Source organism: Pinus tabuliformis, chromosome 5_2 (assembly GCF_031772625.1).
Source record: "Pinus tabuliformis cultivar Carrire ecotype Pingquan chromosome 5_2, CPIR1, whole genome shotgun sequence".
Classification (NCBI taxonomy): Eukaryota; Viridiplantae; Streptophyta; class Pinopsida; order Pinales; family Pinaceae; genus Pinus; species Pinus tabuliformis.
This window is the reverse complement of record NC_142306.1, coordinates 16,816,812-16,833,269: the sequence shown is the minus strand read 5'-3', so window position 1 is coordinate 16,833,269 and position 16,458 is coordinate 16,816,812. Positions and strand designations below refer to the sequence as shown.

General features: G+C 37.6%; 1 pseudogene; it reads left to right on the top strand.

Annotated features, from left to right (window-relative positions):
- Positions 1-10,752: 10,752 nt before the first annotated feature.
- On the top strand, positions 10,753-10,962 carry LOC149157265 (U2 spliceosomal RNA; annotated as a pseudogene).
- Positions 10,963-16,458: the final 5,496 nt, after the last annotated feature.

Sequence of the window (16,458 nt, the reverse complement as noted above, 5' to 3'; positions counted from 1 at the left end):
TAACTATCCAGAGTCCAGACTAGGACCGAGAAAGCTAAAAAATGTTTAAGCTATACTCAAGTAGGATGATTTCTTGTCAGTTGTTACATTTTCTTCCTCCATAAACTGGAAAACTTCCTATTTTAAGTGCAGCTAAAAGGCCCAATTTGTCACTCGTTGATTTATAGCTTCATAGGTCTAAACCTTTCTTCTTGCTTCAGAACATTTTAAGATAATTTGGACACTAATCATATTCAATTAACCCTATAGTTATAAGGAAATTATCTTTCAACAATGCAGTATGAAAATGGAAAACCCCAATCCGTGAATTTAAAATTAAAGAAATATTTTGAAATGATTTTGATGCAACAAGAAGATATCAACTGTAACCATGAGAATTATAGGATTTTGAAATGATTGTGACACAATTAGTTAATATCAAAGTATAACATGTAATTAAAGGTTCCTCTAAAAATGACTCACAAGATGGAGCCACTTGTACAAGGTCACTGTACCTTTGGAAATTGGTCAAGGATTTTGGTGATGTTGTATAAAAACTTGGCGGAATCATACATTTGTCCAAAGGCACATGTACAGTTCTACAGTGGCGCTAAAACCAAATCCATGGACGAGTTGCAATTCCTCGAGAATGAAGGAATGAACAATGGAATTGTAGAATATGAATGAATTGAAATGTGGTATGTGAGACAAGTGTGATGAACATGAAAGGAGAGTATGAAAATATTTTCATGTTTTGAATCACTATATTAGGAGCTAAATATATGTAATAAAAGAGTTTAGCTAAAGGAGAAACAATGTGGTAGACGGGAGAACGATTTTTTCATGAAATAGATGGCTATGCTATACAAGTTTTGTGGCCTTATGAAAGTGCGAGATGATATATAGCCTCCTAAAACTATTAACTCTCTCTCTCGTTGACCATTTGGTTTTGTGGACGTTTAATAAAATATTTTCTATTCTATTCTTCCTAGGGAATATTTAATATTTGTAGAATTAATCTTGCATTATGATCACAAACTTTCACAATGTGAGAGGAGATGTTCAATTTTGGTTCATCTTCTGCAATTCGTGACCACTAACTGTGGTAGCTTTGTTATAGAAAAGGCCTTAAAATTACTATTTTATAACTTTTACCAGAATTTACATTGAAAATATTGGAAAACAATGCATATAATAATGCATATTTACAATACACACAAAGAAAGAGAGTAGAGAGAAGGTTGCCCTTACAACCTTAAAAGGAACCACCCATGTGGACCCATATAACGTAAACAAATAATAATCCATCTGGATCAACATAAGGTAAGCCTCGTGGGTCTTCATGTCTCATACCCTTCTAACCACACAAAATTTAGAGGGGTTGGATGAGCCCTACACGTTTCAAAAGGATGAGCCCTACAATCTACATATATGGAAGACACAAGGATTAACAAAGCACAAATGATTGGACATTTTTTAGAATTGAACTCTACCTATTTTGTCCTTTCAAATTTACTGATAAAAAAATGCATGGCTTTTCCCACTAAATTTACAGATAAAACTCTTGTTCAAAGAGCATCGAGTGCATCCATCATTACAAAACATATTCAAAATATATCAAACGCTGCCAGATGGAGTTTTCGTCACACATTCTTTCAATTGTTGATTCCTTTCTTCACCCAACTGCCCACACCTTGTCAAACTCAAATACAAAAGTAATAACCATAATTTAATCTTATTTAATTGTTGATTCCCTTCTCTTCACCCAACTGTCGACACCGTGTCAAACTCTGCTACAAAAGTAATAACCAAATTATCATCTCTCGAAGGTTTGAATGCTCTGGGTTTATAAAAAATGGTTAATATTATAGAATTGAATGCCATGCTAGGAAAATTAATGATGGAATCCAACCAGAAATGGAATGAAATATTTAAGATGAGAAATGAAGGTAATGAAAAATGGGAGAAATCACTAATTCACTCATAGAAGTGGTTATCTTCTTAAAAAGTCAAGGTGCTGAATTAAAAAAATGATAGGAATAAGATGTAAATAAATATACTTACCAAGAGTTACTTCTCACTTTTATTTATGTAAGAGTAAAATTGTAAATGTGTAGACATCTCAATTTATTAGTTCCTTACAAAGCAAGACTATAGGATTTGATATGCCTATTGACCAATGCAAGTTATAATATTATAAAAAGTCAATGTTATTTTATTCACATTGTTTTAATTCCTAGGTATGATATGTAAGCCTTTGCTTCTTATTGTTAATATTTATTTTTGTGGGGTAAACGCCCACGAGGGATTTGAACTCGTGAATTTTTCACATGGAGTCCCTAAACAAAATACTCATTCACGGTCAATCCAAAGCCCTGTGGGCTTAAGTCTTTACTTATTAATTTATTTGTATATAATTACTTAATAAACATAAAATTAAGATAATAATAAAATATGTATATATTTATGTCTCTATAAATAATAAATAGCGAATATGATATGAAAATAATCCTATAATATTTTGTTTCCCAAGAAAAGAGACTCGTAAATTTATTCATCAAAAAGAGGAACAAAGCTTTCATTTTCTATATGTTGCACGCATTCAAGTATCTGCCTTACAACAGAGCAACTAAGCCAAAAGTCCACAGAGGTTGCAGGCATGCAAGCTCGCCAAAAGAATACGCAAAAAGGCCAACCAAAAAACCAGAAAAAAACCCTTTTAAGTGCAAACAAAAACAAGCCAGTAAACCCCAACAAATGTTAGCCAACATACTAGCCATGGGTTGGTCACAAGCCGTCAAATAAGCCTTAAGAAACATGGGCCGCGACAGGCCCCCGAAAATGATCTGAAAATGGGGCTCTTAGACTTCTTGTCTAGCTTACAAGAACCTCTCCCACTTCCAAAGCTTTAAATTTTCCCAAGTCTATTTGATCAACCGGCGCGGAAATAACAAATGCTTGGAAATATGGGTGTATGCTTGTTGTTGTTTTCAGCTGATTATTTACTTTAAAATCTGTTGTTTGTGCTGATATGGGAAGGTACTTAAACTGATATATAAATGCATATAACAGTAGTTAAAGCAGCAATAAAAACAACCACATAAGACAACAAGATAATATGGAGTTCACCCTGATATCTTGGGCTACGTCTCCTTGAGCTCTAATCAACTCGATTAGGCTCTCTGGGATTATGGCTTTAATTCTTTTACAAGTGCTACACTTAACTCCAATGTTTTATACAGAAACACTAGGCTCAGAACACCATCTTATCCCTTGGCTCTTGGAGCTCTTCGGCTTTCTAGCTCTAGCTCTAGCTCTTGCTCTGGTTGTGGCTCTGACTCTGGCTCTGGCTCTGTGGCACGGGCTCTGGTTCTGGCTCTCAGCTCTCACTTCTGGCACTCGCTCTGGCTCTTGGCTCTGGCTTCTCTAAGCTCTTTCTCCCGGCCTTTGCATGCTTCTTTGAGTCGTTCGACCTCCAAGAAAATCCAACAACAATATGTTGCTGTCAATTGAGCTCTCTAGCTTTTCAGCTTTGCCTCCAACCTTTGGTGGCTCTGCCTATTACAATGAGCTCGGCTCTGGTTTCCTTGCTTCCAGGTCTGCTTACTGCTTCTGGCTGCTCTCTTTTTCTCCCCTTTTACTCTCTCTCTGTTTGTGGCTTAACGTTAATCTGTCTCATGACTGTTCGCTTCCTCTCTCGGCTCTTCGGATCGCCTGCTTCTGTCCGCTGGAATTCCTTGCTCTGCGTCATCATCACTGTAACGCTTCACAGAGAGGTGGCCACTTGTCTCCTCACGAGCTGAGCTAGCTTTTCCTCAAGCGGTTCGTTACTTCGGTTACTCTGTGAAATGATTCATCCACCAACTCAGTGGTTCAATCGGACTTCAACCTTTGTGTGCCGAAGCTTATTTTCTCCGTCGAATCTGGTTTCCCATCGGGCGCAATCTCCACCGTTAGATCTGGGGCCTCCAGATCCGATGGTTATCGATCTTATCGCGTGGTTGACGTGCTCGGACGTTAGCCCGCGATGAGAGCGGTTTTCTCTCTCATCCGTCGGACACGCGTCATTCACTGTATGGCATCACTGGGTCCTCTGACAAACCCGCTTACCGCCTGAAACGCCTTTGATATTCCGCCGGTTTTAGAGCATGGGACCCGCCTGTCGTTTCAACGCTTTTCCCATGGTTTTCGGGTTCCCTTGTGACCGTGCGCTTGGGTCTTTTCCATTTCGAGGGGTTTTGCCCAGCGATGCGCTAATCGCACATCAGAAACAGCCTCCGTTTCCTGATCTGGATTTCCCAATTGATAGTTTGCGCCACTGAACGGTCTCCATGGGCCTCGGTCAGCGTACTTTGACTGAAAGTCCTCGTTGCTCCATGCTGACCACAAATTGTCGTCGTTCAGAGGTTATTTCTGATAGGCTTTGACATCCACAAGACTTTAAACTCCGGTATGAGTTTTTGCAGAGTTTTGGTAGCTTTAAGAGAGTTTAAGGATCCAAATTCGGAGCAGAAAAAAAGAAAAAACGAGATGGCGCCCAAGAAAAAACCCCACGGCATCCCCAGCGAGAAACGACCATAGAGAAATGAAGACGAAGCAAGCACAACATAAACGTGGAAAAGGCACGAAACAGGGCATGCGACAAAGGCAGGACCGCCCTTCAACTCCCCACACGCATTCGAGCACCACCGAAAAAACCATAAAACCCCAGGTCGATACCGCACCAGAGAGAAGCATGGAAAAAGGAGGACGTCGACCCATCGACGACAACAACAAGCAACACCAACACCCGGGAAGCACCGACCAGCCAGGCCGACTAGCGTAGAGAGGAAGAAGGGGTCGTAGCACTAGGATAGCCACTAGACCACCTCATAAACGAAACGTAGAATGTAACTAGTCGATAGAGGAAAAAATTGCTATAGCCCTCAACACGCCAAACTTTCAAAATAATACTATAATATTATTATTAATATTTTTTTTAATAAAATAAATAAAAATCAAATTACATTAATTATTTACTAAAATAAATAATAATAATTCTTGTTAACTATATAATTATTTAATAAATCTAAAATTAAAATTAGTTAATAATTCTTATCAATAAACATTATAGTTTACAATAAAGTAAATAATGTTATATCCATTCATAATATATGCCTACAAGTAATTTATGCCACCAAACCATATAAATAAGGTAATGTAGACCCACTGCCTCTAATTACACAGTTGTGAGAGCTAGTTTTTATTCAATAAGAGGAATGTCGGTCACCTTATTGCATCATTTACTGCCCTTATTGTATCAATAGACTTGCATACTTATTGGTGGGATGCATGCCCATCTAGAGGAACCCGAGGGCGAGTGGCAGCTCCCACTCACAGAGGTGAGTGAAGGAACTCTCACTATCTTGATTACAATAGCAGTTATGAGAGAGATCAAGGTCAAAAAATTGTCAAGGACATCCCTAAAATTCCATACACCATCGGACGGTCAGCTAAACTAGACAATTATTCCTACGGGTTGAAAGATGCCCAACTTGAAGGACATTTAGGACAATGACTATATATAGTTATGTCATCTCTTATTGGTTTGATTTTGAAAGGGATATCTTTACTACACTCACATTTATTGCATAGCTTTATAGATTATGTAGGAGTTGAAAGATTCCTCCCTTATAATTTAAGGATTTCTTACATGTGTTGCAGTTTAAATTGGTGGTTGTATAACTTATTATTTTATCTTCCACTCGAAGCCTGTAGGTTAAGTGATTAATTCGAGGCAATGCCATTTTTTGAGATGACATAGGGTCATTATCCTTATTGTATCGTGGAAAGTGTTTTGCACAATATTTTAATGCGAGCTTCGTACATGCTCTCCACTTTTCAATGTAAAATCAATGGAGGTTAGCTGAGCATTGTGAGACCCGTCTGTTTTGGCCGCGCCTTTTTCTTTTTTGTTTGATTTTTTTCAATTCGTAGCTCCATTAAATTTTTCTTTGATGAACTCAATTTTTTTTAGCTTTAGGATGAAAGATAAACATCCAATCAACATTCTCCATGGTAATATTGAGAGGGTTCTTGTGGTTTATTCATGATGTAGAGAGGATTTTAGAAGGAAGCCGAGAAAGATCCCTTTGAAACATTTGTGCCTCTCGTCTATGCTTTAATTCTTCCTCTTGGTAAGATTCACTTTTCAATTTCATCTTCGGTGGCTGCTTATCCAAAAAAAAATTGGGTTTTCCTCATACGTTGAGGGGGTCCTCTCAAAATGATGGGCTTCATTGTGATATTGCCATTATGTGTAATTTTTATAATTAAGATAACATTGAAGAGGCAACCCGTTTGTACGAGATCGCTTATTTGTGAGCTTGTTTATTGTATGCATGTGTATATTCGTGCAAGTTTACTGCTTGCACCTATATATTTGTACGTGTTTATTGTATGTGGAGTTCTCGTAGGCATTCACGATAATCTCCGTCAGATAGGTACACGATCTCTAACACTCTATGAGATGGGAAATTATGACCTTTGTTTTTAGATGTCTGATATTTTAACTGAATTGATCATACCTAAGATTTTAAGACAATATAAGTGTGGTAATCCAAAAGCACAAATAGTTGGGAAGCAAAACTAGTGAGGTGAGTTATCGATCTCTAAAAGTTGCATTACATATAATTCTGAATATCACTATGTAATATATAAATCCTACTAAAATAAGATAATAAGATAACACGAAAAAGATTTGTCTGAAAATTTTATATTGTTTTTAAGGTTAATTGAAGTAGGATTAATTTACAATAAAAGAAATAAAATATTATTTTTAAATTTATAGTAAAATTAGGAAAAGATGGTTAGTTTAAATGTGAAAGAATACTATAATATATATATATATATATATATATATAATTTGATTGTTTCTATATTTGCATTCTAATACTTCTAATAATAAATTTTATAATACATTTTTTTCAATGAAATAAAATTCTTCATAAATTAAAATAGCATATAGGTCATTTAAAATTTGAATTTAAATTATTTTTCAATATTAATGTTTCATATTTTTTTTCAAAGTTTAATTTTAAATTAATTTTTATTTTATTAAAGGTTTGTATAAATGTTTAATTTAAATTCAAATTCAAACTCAATTAGTTGAAAGAAGTTATAAATGAGTGAATGTGGTTTAGGCCGATATTGCAAGAGATATTCAAATATTACATTATATTCTAATTCCCACGTTTCACATGCAAAATAAACGCATCTCATTATCATTATCAAAGTTGATTACTTATATTTTATATTGAATATATTTCATTATTATGTCGATAGGCATGTTTGTTTTCGAATAGTGCTTCCAAAATTTTAATTTAATTATCAATAGTTATTAGATGGATGGTAGGGATTCAACCTCCGCAGAATATTCTAGAATATTCTTAGTAGTAATCGCAGATCAAAGGATCCTCACAAGTAACAAAACTCAACACTTTAATTGGAATTTGTCCAATGGTCAGAGGAGTTACATATTACTTTACCCGCCTTATTTTGGCACCCCAACCTTCATGTTAGGGAGAGTTGACCATATTTTTTGGAACCATAATGTTTGTGGCCATGAGGATTTGCAATCAATTATTTTGCTGGCACCCCCACTTTTACAATTATGAAAGATGCCCACTGAGATGTGGAACTGCATCCTTCTTATTGAAGGAAGGCGAGATTCTATGGCATTTTTACTCTTAAAAGACGAGCACACTCCCATATTCACAAATGGGGAAGGTAACCCATTGTTAGATACTATCAAATCCTATTTCACCTTCAGGTGGAGTGTTGGAATGCCACTGTTAAATGAGTTTGAAGTCTAAGTTACATATTTGTGATATATCAATGGCTCACATCTAATCTAATGTTGAGGTTAACTCGACATCTCACATCTATTCTATTGATGATATTAGATCAGGGGCTCACTCTCAAAGTAAAATACATATACAAAGGGGAGAGTAAATCTTGAACGACACGAGACCATTGTTGTAAAGAGAATAGAGCATTACACTCACTTTTGAGGCGATACAAAAGGTGCAAGAATAGTTTAAGCAACGACTCTTCCTATTAGGGTTTTCCAGTTAAAAGCTATGTTTATTTTGCATTTGTTTGATTTATTTTGTCCTATTTATTTGGTTTTTCTAACAATATCACTATGGTGTCTAAGAAAACGAAACAAAGAATTAGAGATCCCACACTTGGATATGAGATGGACTAAAATGATAGTGTTATCCAATACATGAAGTCGCATGTAACTTTGTTGTGTGGCAAACCTTTCGAAATTACTTTTTCAACTCTTCTGAACTTTCAACATATGCGTTGAAGTTGCTATGTTACTTTCACAAGAAACAATTCTTTCGAAAAGATGGTTAAGTTTCGAACCATTTTGGCATCAATTGAGATAACTCTCGGGAACTATATCTTCCCATCATGGTAACTTCTAACTACAGGCTTTGTTGGCCCTTCTTTCAAACACTGAAATTTCATAATTTGGGACATGTCTAAAATCCTACGAATGTTGAATTTGAAATCTTTATTAATTTGTCCATCGAATTCTCTGTTTCACATTTCCATGGCTCGATTTTACCCCAAACTTTGCATCTCTTCCATCATGCAACCAGAATCTATGTTGGAATATAATCCTAACATCTACATTTATTTTTTAGCCTAAGTATCCTTGACTTAGCCACATGCACTAAAAATCATGTTCACACTTGGTTTTTGGTAAACTAGCTCGGTGGGCCAACTTGGTCGCTCCCAAGCACATTGAGATGTCCAATGACTACATGTTAATACGCATATACTTTTGCAAGCCACCACTGCACTTGAGAACTCTACACTGGTTAGTTTCGTGTTGGTATATTCCTATATAGTCTGATCTTGACGTTGGCGGCGTTGTAGCCATCTGGGGTATTGGTCCTTGCAGTTCCCCACGCGGTAATATTCCTCCTTGAGGGCACCCTCAAAATCACCCCATGCAATGTACGTGTCTTCTTCACACTTCTTCATCTATAGTGCTCGTTGATGAGGGTTGTCCCAATAATGCTGGACACGGGGGCGTGGTTCTAATTTTATCCTCACCCGAGAAGCTATTAAGGACTATGGGTAATTCAACGACTGCTTTAAAGCATATGCATCTCCTTCCTTGAAATAGAGGGATATCCATATTAGCTTATATTTGGAAACGTGTATCTCTGTTGATGGGGAGGCTCGATGAAGAAGAGGAACCCATGATGGTGGAGCGTTGTTGCAATATTCGAGCTCACTAATTCAACGTCTAGATTCCTTGGTTGTTCATGATGCCTTGGAGTGACAACGTGATGGGATTCGTCGCTCTGTTTTCTTCTACCATGTGATGTTATCTAGGAAAGCAATGTCGATTGACCAAGCTATTTCTACCCTAATCTTGTTAGAGGGGCGTGCATCGAGCAGCACGTGTCTCTGACGTCGTTGGTTCAGATTGAGCTGGGAATCCGTGGACACGCACTAATGCATGGAAATTAATCTGTATATGAACAATTAAATAACCTCAATTGTAGAGGTAAGCAAATAGAATGAAACACAGCGGACACACATTCGTGGAAGAATGAAAGTATTATTATCAAATGGACGATTGCATGGTGGTGATAATCTCTAAGGAGATATTCTTAGCTACTCTCATGTGCAACACCCTCCCTAAAAGGCAAGCATGCGTTCATCGTGCTTACAAAGAACTGAGCCATAAATGAAAAAGCAAGAAGGGGAGCAGATGAAGCATGGAAGGCCAAGAGTCGCATGGGCTAAGGTGGAAAATCGATGGCCAACTTGTCGGGGCCATGACTATTGCGCAAGAAACGAGAATCAGGTCCAAAGGTCGTAAAAGAGCTCACAATGAGACCAAGAACGAATAAAATGGTGTGTATTTTAAATAGGACTTTTCAGGGCCGAAAATGATGTTTGATGCCCGCAAATGACGCAAAAAGTAGAAAGCTCAAATTAGCACTGCGCTGCCCAGAGTTGCTACAATGGTCGACAAGGTCCAAATGGTGGAATGGATCACATCAGTGGCAATAGATGCAGATGTGTGAATGCAAAAAAATTTCCCCATTTGCGCAGGCAAGGCTTAACACATCTTAATCGAGAATCGTTTTTGCTTTATGTGGCAGTGGTGGGAAAAAGAAAAAAGGGAGAAAGCACTCCCACATTAGGTGTTGTTTCGTATCTAAGGCTGGTAATGTAGAATTCTCCTCCAACATTGCATCAAGGTTTGTGTTTGTCTCCAATATCCGAAGAAAAAAAAAAGAAAAAAAAATCATGTACTCCTCCATTATTCGCACCCGGGAAGAGTAACATGGGCCTCACATTCGAGATTCTGATGTGGATGGCATTAATGGGTTATTTGGGCATAGTGTTGGATGAACTTTTCATTTCTTCCAAGTGCATTGGGTTGCGTGTTTCAAAAGTGAGTCAAAGAGGATATTTAACCACCACCGAAACCAATGAGGCGAAAAGAGTGCAGATGGTAAGAATAGTAAAAACCTTGACCTATAAATTTGATAGTAAAAATATTAAAAACGTTAGTCAATGGTAAGAATATTAAAAACATTAACTTATAAATTTGATGGTACATGGTATTTTTATTTATTTAAATTATAAGTATTGTAGGAGGGGGAATATAAGTGATGTATATACCACGTGCAAGGAGGAGTAAATGAGAGGAGAGGGGGAGTAGTAGAAAAGGAAGGGAGAGAGAAGGGAGAAAGCATACCTTTCTCGGCCTTTTAGTTAAGATCAAGTGTAGTATCTATTCTTATCAAGTGTAAGATCAAGTGTAATATCTCATACGTGGGTCATAGAACCACATGATATTAAATGTATTTTTCTAGGGGGAGGGCCCACTCACAATAGCTTGCTATTGGGGCTCTCGGGCATCGCTTGTGCGTTGCACTACAACACCAGCCTGGCGCACCTCAACGACACCAACACAAAATAATATATATATATATATATATAAATTGAATTGTTGTTTGTTTAATCGGTGAAGAGAAGTTAAGTTACGGTGCTCTGAGCGTTTGTTTGGAGGGTTTGTCGTTTGGTTTTAAAATCGTTGTTTGGTGAATTGAATTGAATTGTTGTTTGTTTAATCGGTGAAGAGAAGTTAAGTTCTGTTGCTCTGAGCGTTTGTTTGTTTAGAGGGTTTGTCGGTATAGCCCTGTTTAAATCGTTGTTGCTTCCAGTTCCTTTCTGCCCTAAATTTAAATCAAGTCCTCGCCTCCCTTTCGGAATTTATATCCTCCTTGCTTTCAATTATCAATTGTCTATGGCTCATCCGTCGCGCACAATGATCGTTGTCTCTTAATCCAGATATGTGTGTATGTCGTGAAGCAGATTTTTCTCTGTGCCCATATGGTTTTCCAGTGTGAATTTGATTGATTTCCATCAACAATTTCAACGTTTCAGCGTGAATTTGATTGATTTCTATCAACAATTTCAACGTTGTTTCTAGTGTGAATTTGATTTCTATCATCAATTTCAACGTTTGCAGTGTGAATTTGATTTTGATTCCTATCAGCAATTTTGACATTTACAGTGTGAATTTGATTGATTTCTATCAGCAATTTCAACGTATTTAGGGCATTAAAGGATATTTTTTTTCACTGTCAGTGAGATGCGGTTGGGCTGTACAAAGTGTGGAATGCTTGTTGTTGCGAGAAGGCAGAATAGGGGGATTGGCAGGGAGTTTGCAGGGCGCGTGTCTTTTCACTTAGTGAGATGATGTTGGGCTTTACAGAGTGAATTTTTTCACTATTAGTGAGATGATGTTGGGCTTTACAGAGTGAAATTCTTGTTGTTGCGAAAAGGCAAAATATGGTGATTCTCAGGGTGCGTGCTCAAAAATACAGGATTGCTGAACTCATTTTGGGCCAAAAGGCAGATGACAGTGTGCCATATGTTTAGGATGGGATATACCCATTGCAACATTTGCAGAATAATAATGTCATAGTTTGAAGTTCACATAGGTATTCTAAGCCAATGGGATATACCCATTGCAACATTTGCAAAATAATAATGTCATATTTTGAAGCTCACACGGGTATTATAAGCCAATGGGATATACCCATTGCACATTTGCAGAATAGTAATGTCATATTTTGAAGCTCACACGGGTATTATAAGCCAACTAAGTGTAAAGGATAAACTTTTGACTGTTGTGAATACACATATTTTGGACAGGAAGCGTAAAAATGGTTGATGACAGGAATGTGAAGTTACCATTTTGAGTGGGGTAATGATCTATATGCCGTGCTTATGAGGTTTATTGACTCTATTTGGTGCAAGGGTGATTGGACAAAGATCACCCCTGCCCACAACGCCACGGACGGACAGTTCATTGGGAAGTTCAGACACAAACTCAAGCATGCGCTCAACAATCTAAAGAAACAGACACAACAGGTTTTCCTTTTTATTAGTTATCCTGGTAATGGAAATTGCATTACTTGCAACCTCCAAGGGTTGTCGCTGTTACAACAATTAAAACTCGAAACCACAAACAACAATGAAAACTGCAACATGACCAAGTCCTTTTTCTCACAAGTTGCCCATTGGTCTCGGTCTCCATGGCACTCACACTCGCATTCACTGTTCCAAATAGCTATCAATGGCTCCTTTTAAAACTAGGAATTATGGTTACCCTGTTTCTGCATTTTCTCCACAAATATAGGATTGCTAAAGTCATTTTTGGCGAAGGCAAATGGCACTTTGAACATCATCCAAACTGGGTGGGAACATAGACATGAAAATTTGGAACTTTGGTCTTTTCCCTTTCTTTCAAGATGAGCAAAATCAATTTGATATTGGATTTTTGGTTTCCAATGCAGGTAATATCGCTGAGCCAAATTTCTGTGACAATGTTGTTTACTCTTCCACCATTAGCCTTGATGATAAGTGAAGTGTTTCTCCGGAATCGAAAACTTACATTTCACGTTGTAAATCCCATAATTCCAGTGAAAGTATGTCTAGTTGAAAAAGTCTCCATTCTAAAATCCATTTTCATGGGTTCTTCGAGGGGTTGTCCTGGCAATGCAGGTTTTGGGTTTGTAATTAGAAAACACGCAGAAGAACCATCCTCTGCTGCTATAGGGAATATAGGCTAACCCGCTAAGAAGGAACTAAAGCGTCCATAAATTTGCATCACCAAGCATAAACTTGGAAGGGGACTCTAAACTCAACCGGGTTCAATTAAGGAATCAAGAATCTTTCATGAATCATTGGAGGTTGGAGTCCATCCATCATGGCACTTGAGAGCATTTGAGAGGCATGGAAACCCCTTGATCAAATTAATCATCATTGGAGAAGGAAATACAGAGCAAGGCACAATGAGTGGTCTAATGCATTAAGTCGATGACAAGGAGATATTTAAGATGTACGCCTTAGTATCCCCACGTGATCTACACAGGCTCTCGAGCTTATGGTTTCAACATATGGAACTCTACTCGCATGTTGTGTTTCTCTTGACATAATATTGTTCATCTCTGCCTCTGTTTGAGCGAGTGTTTTGTGATTGTTATCATGGAGGATCCTATCTAGGTTTCCTTCCTTAGTTTATTAGTGAATGATTGAATCTTCCTCTTTCCTCCACGCATCTGTTTAGCTCTTAGCTCTTGGAAGCATCCCTTCCTTATTGGTACTTGAGATAGAATTTTATCATTAGCTGCCAACAAACAGAACGATACCACTCCTAGACAGAATTTTGGTAGCTATACCCTCTTCTTGAGCTCCTCATTTGACAAAACCCCATCTTGACATGATTGCTAGGTCTCCCTCCTTTACTGGGAATCTATCTTGTTTCTTCATATTTCCAACAAATTATGTGTCATCCATTCTTCTAAAATCACCTTTCTCTTTCCAAGTTCAACATTGATGATTTTGACTTGCTTCGATTTCAAAGACATCGAGCATTGCTCCAACACTTTTCATTTTAGTTTTATTTAACATGACCGTATTTCTGGAGGCCAGCGAGATTTCTTTTCTCTTTTTGTTTTTAATTAGAACATTATGCACTCATATTGCAGCTGGAAAATTCGAAGTCTCCTTGCATATAAATTGCATTACAATGAGACAAAGCAGGGGGAGGTGGGAAGGTGGCGTTTGCCAAGAAATGATCCTGCACCCAAACTCTGTGGCGTTATTGCATGCATACACCAACTCTGTGGAGTTATTACATGCATACACTAGAAAGATCATATCAAAAAGGCAAACCCTCGCATATCAATCTCAGAATTGATGGAAACTTATATTTTCGTAGCTACTCCTGTCAAGTCTTCCTATCCTCACGAGAGGTGAGTACAGAGCTGTGATTGCATCCCAAATAATTGAGATCAATGCTTTAGCTACAATTGTAGATGTTGAAGTCAGGGTTCACCTGCTTGTAGTGCATTGTTTAGCTAAGCAGAACAACGTTAGGCGTGCTTTGAGTTTATGGTACACTGCTACCTTTATTCGTGCGAATATTGATGTAAGGGCACAAAAAGATGAAAGACAATTAGCCAGCTCTATAGTGAATGGTAAGATGAAATCCCTGAGTGAACAGACCTTGACTTGAACCAAATCAAATTGACCTAACAGGGGTCCCTGTTATTAGAGAGAGCATAAATTGGCTATTTTGCTTTGACTACATGTTTTCTCCTGACAAAGTATATACCTGGAAACTAGCAGAACGTGAGTGAACAGACCTGGACTTGAACCGAATCAAATTGACCTAACAGGGGTCCCTGTTATTAAAGAGAGCATAAATGGGCTATTTTTCCTTCACTACATGTTTTCTCCCGACAAAGTATATACCTTGAAACTAGCAGAAGGTTACAAAACATAACCACAATCACAATCACAAAGCTTATTCTCCGTGCTATATATATATATATATATATATATATGCACATGCAATAAAGACCCAAATGCTGAACACCGACCACCCATGATGGCGCGATCAGTCTGTTGCATGTGGGTTGATCACATTCAAACCACAGTGCAAGCTCCAAGTACAGTAATAGGATTTGGCCATTCCCAATCAAATATAGGTGAGAAAATCAACCACAAAATATGCCAGTAATCATAGTTTCCAATCTCTCTTTGTTGGCTACATGCTCCACAACATAGTTGTGAGTGCCATCAGAGGTTCAAGAATGGAAAAATCTCTACTCAAGGCCTGCACCAAACAATGAGAAATCTACAAGCAGAAGATAATGCACATGTTTTGTCAGCAAAAATTTGTGTATGTATATAGAAGGATTGAGAAACAAACAAAATAAAAGGGAGCAGGACACATTAATAAAAAAAATAAAAGGGAGCAAGACACAGTAAGTTGGGGTAGGACACAAGAGGAGTTTTATATTCATTGGAAGCCAAAAAGAAATTGTTTCAAAGAAGCATTGGGAGAGGGCACACATAACTGGGCAAAACTGAATTCTCTGTGGTTGCGGATAAGGCTGGCAACGGGAAAAGGGGTCTACATAATTCAAATTTTGGGAGATTCCAAGATAGCTGACTAGATCAATAGCAAAGTGTAAATCTCCAGAATTAGATCCTTTCCCCAATCTTCTCGGAAAGGATCAAGCAACTAAAAGAAAATTTCAACACGCATATGTAGAGTTCAATCTTTCCGCTGATGAGGATCCTGAGCAAGCTTTATCTGTTTGGACAGGTGTGGTTTTACCACATAGGGATGGGGCGGGGGTGGGGCGGGCTATCATATTAATACCCAATGAGGAGACTAGCCACAGCAACCGGCCTAAAACTGCAGGACAGATGCTGATAAATCTGTGCTGTTTCATTTTTGGTTTTTCCATGGGGAAGATCTAGATCCAAGTTTTTGTTAGAAGAGCCTATAGGGCAAAATCTGTTTGATGTGTGAAGTAATTGGGCTTTCTGGAGGAAGAACAACAAGCAGAATTATAGCCCTAGCCCTTTTTGTGTTAGGCTTTGACATTGACACAACTTTTTCTCAGTGCTTGGCACATTCGCAATGTATGTTCAAATTTCGATTTAAAACAGTAAATATACAATCAATGTATGTTCAAATTTTGATTTAAAACAGTAAATATACAATCAATGTATGTTCAAATTTCGATTTAAAATAGTAAATATACAATCGATATTCAAATTCCTATTTCAAACACTAAATATACAATTTATACCTACAAATTTCTATTTCAAATAGTAATTAGAAATATCGTGTTTTTTTCCTTTCCTTGAAAAGGATTAGGAGCACAAACACTGCGTCGGAAAACATATCATGACGATCCAACAGTTTACTAGGAGAATGCAAACAAACAAGAAACGTTTGCCTTGCTATGAAACTTTTCGGGTTACAGTGTATAAATAAAGAAAATTGCAGCATTGCTAGGACTTGAACCCGTGTCTCCCAGGCGAGAGAGCTGACCAAGTTGACTACAGTTGAGCGAGAAGTGTACG